Below are 6,393 nucleotides of genomic sequence, written 5' to 3' on the forward strand. Positions count from 1 at the left end.
GGAAGAGCCAAGTTTCAGGGGCCAGATATGTTTTTGCTGGGGAATGGATGGAAAACCTGGAACTGAACCCTAAATTCCCAATTTTGCCATCCCTTTGCCCATCAGCAAATATCACAGGTTTGATGACAAACTCCTTCTCATCAAGAGCAAGCTCTCAGAAAACGATAATTTACCATTATTTTGTGATTTTAACTGCTAAAATGGCAGAGATTTGAATTTATCACCCATGTGGGCGGCTCAGTGCTGCAAACTATTTTTGAAGTTTGTTTTGAAAAACAAAAACAGGCAATAGAATAAAAATGGGTCCTTTTTACAAAAAACCCAAGGTTTCAAAGTTAAGTATATACACAAGAAAAGCCATCATTAATGCAGGATTAATTCAGCTGCCATTTCTGTATGTATTGCAGTACATTCTTCCAGCCTCCCTCTTACCTCCCTTCCTTACTCAGCACATCCTCGGATCTGCCCAGGGATGGATCTGAGCAGCAACAACACAAGATCCCTGCTCATTCAGCACAACATTTAGGGGATGGGAATGAGACCAGCGGACAAAAAGGAGAATGTCACAGCAACAAACACTGCCTTGGAGATCTGCATCCCCTCGCCATCAGTGCCAGGACAGATTAAAGTTTTATGCAGGCAAGTTTGTCAATCCAAATTTTTTCAGTATTTCTGATGCCCTCTGACTCTTTTCTATTTCAAAAAGAGGAGAAAAGCCAGGCATATTCTGGACAGACTAGCACGCTGCCTTTGTAGAGCACACAAATACTGTAGTCACAACCATCGCTTGAAAGTCCATGAGGAACACAAGTAACTCCACCATCTACAGCAGTGATCAATCTGTGCAGTAAAAAGCAACAGGCCACACCATAAGCAATACTGAATGATGCAGTGGTGTTCTGAAAAAAATACGCTAGCAAAGTACCTGACATGAAAAGGAAAAGTGAAGATACTTGAGTCAGGTAATTTCACTTCAATTTGCAAACTCAGAGTCTCCAAATGCATCTTGTTTTCCCAGTAAATGTTTGGTTTTACACTGCCATGCTTTGATTCAAGCTGCTTGTATGCCACCAGATTTTTTTAAGTCACCACTCAGGTACTATTACTATTCTGATGTTACCATGAACAAGGTAAGTTACACTATTACACTAACCAAATATGTTTTTTGTAAGTCCGCTAACAAAAAAGAACAGATATTTACTATAGCTACACGCTTTTTGTCATTTCCTCACATTTAAAATTTCCTGAAATGTTTTAAAACAACTAAAGAAGTAAAAAAAGTCCTCAAGCACAAAATTGGCCAAGTTCTTTTGCTAACTTGTCTGTCTTTTGAAAAGATATACCACAAGGTTCAGAATTCAGGAGCCTTTCAGCTCCTAAAATTAGTAGGTGGTTTTCAAAACCCAGCATTTCCACTGCTGAGCAGGCAAAACCAGAGCGCTTACATGCTTAGTTACTGGCTGCTTTTCTTTGGAAACCAAGAGCAGGCTGGACAAAAGCATAACAGAGTGGAGAATTCGGTGCTAATAGAAAATGAGGCTGGAAAACCTCAAGAAAACAACGCCCAGTTATCCAAAGAAACAAGCGCGTGGGCAGCAGAAAGCAAATTCCCCATCACAGTCTGACACCATATCCCACCCTGGCACTGGTTCCCAAGAACTCTCCTCCCTAAAGAGTTATTTTGTCTCTGTGGGTCAGACCCACCAAAGAATCTGGATTTCCTAAATGACAACATCGAGATGCTCAGGAGAAAACCCTGTGTGATATGTCTAAATTCTCTGCATGATGCCCGAGAACCTTACACGTTCAGCCGGTGCACTGACCACAGAGCTGCTGACGGGCTACAGCCTTTATCTAGACGTACTCAGGAGGAAGCCACCAAGATTTCTCTGGTACTATAGAGTCCACGAAGGTGCCTCAGTTTACACAAACATAGTGAAAACAGTGAAGAACTTGGGGCCAGGTGACCACCATCCACCTCAACAGCAGGTATGGATAAGATGCAGTTTGCATTGCAAGCGTAGCCTTGATCATAAATGAAAATAATTACAGGAATTCCGTGTACTGCCAGGTAAAATCTAATTAAGCTCCATTACTCAGGCTACGATGAACCGAAGGTATAATTTATCCTCCTCCCATAGGCCTTCCAATCAGCTGCCTTCAGGCGTGCTAGCTGTGAAACCGTTTCCAGTGATGTAGATACTCATCTTCAGACACATCCTGATGGCTGAATCAACTCATTTTAAACAAACTCGTGGCTAACACATAGAAACAGGTTTCAGCTGACACCTGGGCTAGATCTGAACCAGGGAAAGGTAAGATGCTCCAAAACCCCCAACCATGAGATGCTGGAGCCACACAATCCCTCCTCAGCAGTTCTCCACTGATCAGCATCCACATCCACACATGAAGAACAGGCATCAAAATTTAGCAAGTTATGATTCTCAACTGCTACCTGAGAATTAGTTAAGATGTATTACATGTTCTTAGGTAAGACCACTCCTTGGAAGACAAGGAATAAGGTGTCAGAAAAGCCTAAGTGAATACATTAAGAAAATTGAGTTTACTGTAAAGCCCGATCTCAACTTCAAACAACTTTAGATCAGATCTATGGAGTAAAAGTAGTAGAGGGAGCTTACACTTTCCTTTAAAATAACTTGTTAGCCACAAAGGATTACTCTAGCAAGTCACAGTTATCTTTTATCTGACACCTTTACAGTTGTAAAAAGTTGTCAGGCAACATGGTAAATAATAAATTTAAGAGAAGCAATTAGTGGGGAAAAAAAAATATTACGCCATTTATGCCTTGTAGCAGAAAGATGAATGTTTTAATCTACGCTCTCCCAGTTACCCTAACTTTCAACTTCAAGAGACATCTTGGTGGCTTAGCCATCTCTTGAGACTCTCAAATGAATGTACCTTTGCCTTCCAGGAAAGCATCCTTGGCTAAATGCAAGTTGTACTTTGGCTTAACAACTTGCTGGGTGCACACAAATGAAACTTGTGACAAACAGATCAGACTACAGATTTTGTTGACTCTTTCTGCTCTTAAATGCTTCACATTTTACTTGCAGCACATTAAAAAAAATAAATAAATAAAGCCACTACAGTCTCCAACCAATGAAACAGGTTTAATATGGGGGAAAAAAGGCAACAGTCAGCTAATTCTAGAGAGTTTTGCAATGGCAGAACATGCACAAAGAAAAAAAATACCAGACATATTCGAGGATATAAATGGTCTTCATGCAAATAATGTCAGCTGCTGTGCGCACATGCTGTGGCTGCAGCAGAACTCCTTGGGTGACAGTTTCACCGTGCCCAAGCAGAGGCAGGGCAGGAAAACCCAACCGCTGGGGAGCCACTGGTCAAACTGAGAAACGCACATGGGGCTTCTCACGCTACGTGCGTGAGGTCCGGGAGGACTCTAGTGAGAGGTCCAGAAAAGACACCATGATTTTTATCAGGAAACTTCCATCATCTCAATTCTGAGCAGTGATTCTGTTTCCATCCAGTAGAATAAATAACTAGTAAGGCTTTGTCAATCCCCAGCTTTCAGGGCTCTCTGCTGTCAGCAGCAATGGAAATCTATGAAAGAAGAAATTAACCTCATACCTTCAAGTAAGAAAGCATTTAAAAACCCAAATCACTGGTTGAGCACTCTCAACATAATTGCTGCACATTCCTGTGCCAGTGACATGGCACGAAGAGATGCCTTGTGCAAGCAGAGCTGAAGCATCTGTTAAGTCTGTGATCTTACTGCACACGAAACTTTGCGGCTACCAGGAAGAAGGGGCTTCTATTACTCCTCTGAGCTTCCCACGCTGCACCAACCCACGTCCTCATTCCCTACATCCTCCTGCAGCCCCCGCTCATCCCTGCAACCCCGCTGGTGCCTGCTGGTCCCCTGCTGCCTCAAACAGCAACAGAGCGCAACGAACACGGCTTGTTACCCCTCAGATTTTCTGGCCAGTCATCCAAAAATCCCTCCACAATCTTGTCAACTCGCTACGCTGCTGAGTAGGAAAATCTCTGCCAGCACTGCAACCGTTCGCGTTTGGCCGGTTTTCCCCACGGCCATATGGTCCCAACGTCTCTCCCCCGCTCGCCACAAAAGCTTAAGTTGTAATTCAGCAAAAATGAGAAGCCCGCATCATCCCCCCTGCTCACGGCTGCTATGTGGGTTTTTCCAAGAGCAGTAATGAGGAATGTTAAACAAACACCTTTAATTAAAGGAATGTTTGTTTAATGTAATTAAATACCTAAGGAACACCACACTCACTGTTGCAGTCCCGGACAGTTTTGTAGTATGTGCTGTACCTTGTGATACTCTAGTGCAAAGGGAATAATGCAAGCAAGTGGAAGGATCTGGCAGTAAATATCCAAATATTAGACAGCATCCAGCCTATGCTCTCCATTTACCAATGCCTACGTGTCAAGAGGAACCAGCACTAGTCTATCGGCCAACAAATATGCCAAAGTTGAAATTCCACGCAACGAAAAAACATGAAAGCAATAGAATAAAACCCCAGCCCCAAACCCACAGTGTTTTCATTCCCCTTTCCTCTACTCTTTTTACTACCTTTCTATCCGAGGAGTCCTTTGAGGAACGAGACTTTCAACACCGCTCAGAGAGCAACACAGGGCTTGTTTTTATGTGACAAAACGATTCCCCTTCCTTCCCAGCCGCCTCGGAGGCGATCTGTGCGCTGCCAGCCCAGTGAAACCCAAGTCTCCAGCCTGGCAGGGTGGAGCATTCCCGCCGGGCTGCAGCTCCGCTCGGTTTTTCGCTGAACTACTGCAACTCACTCGAAGTTTTTGTAGGTTTTTTTTAAAAGAAAAAAAAAAAGAACGAGAAGGCAGCGCTCGGATCCGCTGGCCTGCTGGCGGGAAAGAGACGGCCGGGCGGCGACAACGGCACTCGAGATGTTTAACGTGACTCCAAGCGCCAGAGTAAATAGGGCAGCGCGGTGTCCTTCCCCGCCTCACGCCGCTGCACCTCCCTAGGCCGCTTCCCGCTCCTCAGCCCCGCCGAGCGGCGCAGCATCGCCCGCCCGCGCCGCGCCCGCTTCCGCCGGGCCCCGTCTCCGCCGCCCGCCCCGCAGGTGGAGCGCGGCCCCCGCGCAGCGCCCGGGGAGAACCGCGCCGGACCCGCCGCCGCGGCGCCGCCGCTCAGCCCCCGCGCACCCCGGGCGGCGCCGTGCCGTGCCGTGCCAGGCCGTCGGGCGCAAGGTCACCCCGGCGTCCGCTCGCCGGGGACCGGCCGCGGCTGGAAAGCCCCTACCTGGCAGCGCCGCTCCCCCCGCGCCACCATGGCGGGCCGGGCCATGCCGCGGCCGGCGCCGCTCGGCACTTCCCACCTCCCGCCGCCGGCGGAGCTGCGGCCGCCGTGCCGCCGCGCACCGCCTCCCGCCTTCCCCCCCTCCCCAGCGCCCGGCGGCGGCCCCCGGGGACGGGCACGGAGGGGCGCACGGCCCCGCTTACCCGCGGCGCGGGGAGAAGCGGCGGCCGCCGAAGACGAGCTGCCCGCGCCGCTGCTGCTGCTGCCGCGGCTGCAACAAAGGACTTCCGCCCCGCCGCGCCTGCTGCTGCCGCAGCGCCGGCTCCGCCGCGACCGCACGGAGCCGGACCCCTCCCCTCGGCGGCCCGCGGCTCCCGGCCCCGCCGCTGCCAGCGCTGCTGCGCCGCCGCCAATGCCGGGGCCCGGCGGGCGGCTCCCTGCCGCGTTCCCCTCTCCTCCCATGCCGCCGGGGAGGCGGCCGGGCTTGCGGCACATGGGGAGGGGGCGCCGGCGGCGCCCCCTCCCCATGTGCCGCAAGCCCGGCCGCTCCGCTCCCCCCCGCAACAAACCCTCGGGGCGCAGGGGGGCACCGTCCTCTCCGTTTCCCTCAAACCAGCCGTGCCGGTCGGTAACGGGGGAGTCTTCCTAACCCGTGTGCATGTCCAGCGTGTGCCGTTTGCACTCGCAGCCCCACGGCCTGCTCCGTCTAACTTCACTCGCGAAAAGAACAACCGCAAGTTGCGTGAGAAAGTATTTTCCTGCAATTTCAAGCGTTAATATCACCACCTTTCTTCTTGGAGCTTGACAGTGACGCGGGGCAGCCGCTGCCGTGCTTTATCACAGATCCCGAGGACAGCTCTTCTTTTTTCTTTCTTTCTAGGAGCTTTCCCAGGCCCTCTTCCCATCACTTTCTGGACCTCTCACGTCTAACAACATCCAGCTCCTCTTGAACTGGTCCATGTGAGCAAATAGGATTTCCTGAAGCTGCAAGCAGCCCCTCTGCTACCTGCCATGGGGCTGAGAGAAAACATCTGCCAGGTCCAGCTTTCCTCCCGGTCTTACCACTTGACTTTTCCACCCCAAAGTGACATTTGTCATTCAGCACAAGCATCGGA

General features: G+C 50.0%; 1 protein-coding gene across 7 annotated transcripts in view; it reads right to left on the reverse strand.

The window, feature by feature from the left end:
- ZBTB1 (zinc finger and BTB domain containing 1) overlaps positions 1-6,180 on the reverse strand; it is a 25,929-nt gene extending 19,749 nt beyond the window's left edge. The window contains exon 1 of one of the 7 annotated variants that reach the window (XM_065838267.2): positions 5,482-5,645. The gene's annotated coding sequence lies outside the window, so the exon portion shown is untranslated. Of the gene's footprint in view, positions 1-4,579; positions 5,006-5,281; positions 5,379-5,481; positions 5,647-5,928; positions 5,951-6,064 lie in introns of those variants that run through there. The other 6 variants (XM_065838268.2, XM_065838266.2, XM_071809724.1 and 3 more) reach the window with 6 other exon arrangements.
- Positions 6,181-6,393: the final 213 nt, after the last annotated feature.

The sequence above is a fragment of the Patagioenas fasciata genome, chromosome 5 (genome assembly GCF_037038585.1).
Source record: "Patagioenas fasciata isolate bPatFas1 chromosome 5, bPatFas1.hap1, whole genome shotgun sequence".
Taxonomy (NCBI): domain Eukaryota; kingdom Metazoa; phylum Chordata; class Aves; order Columbiformes; family Columbidae; genus Patagioenas; species Patagioenas fasciata.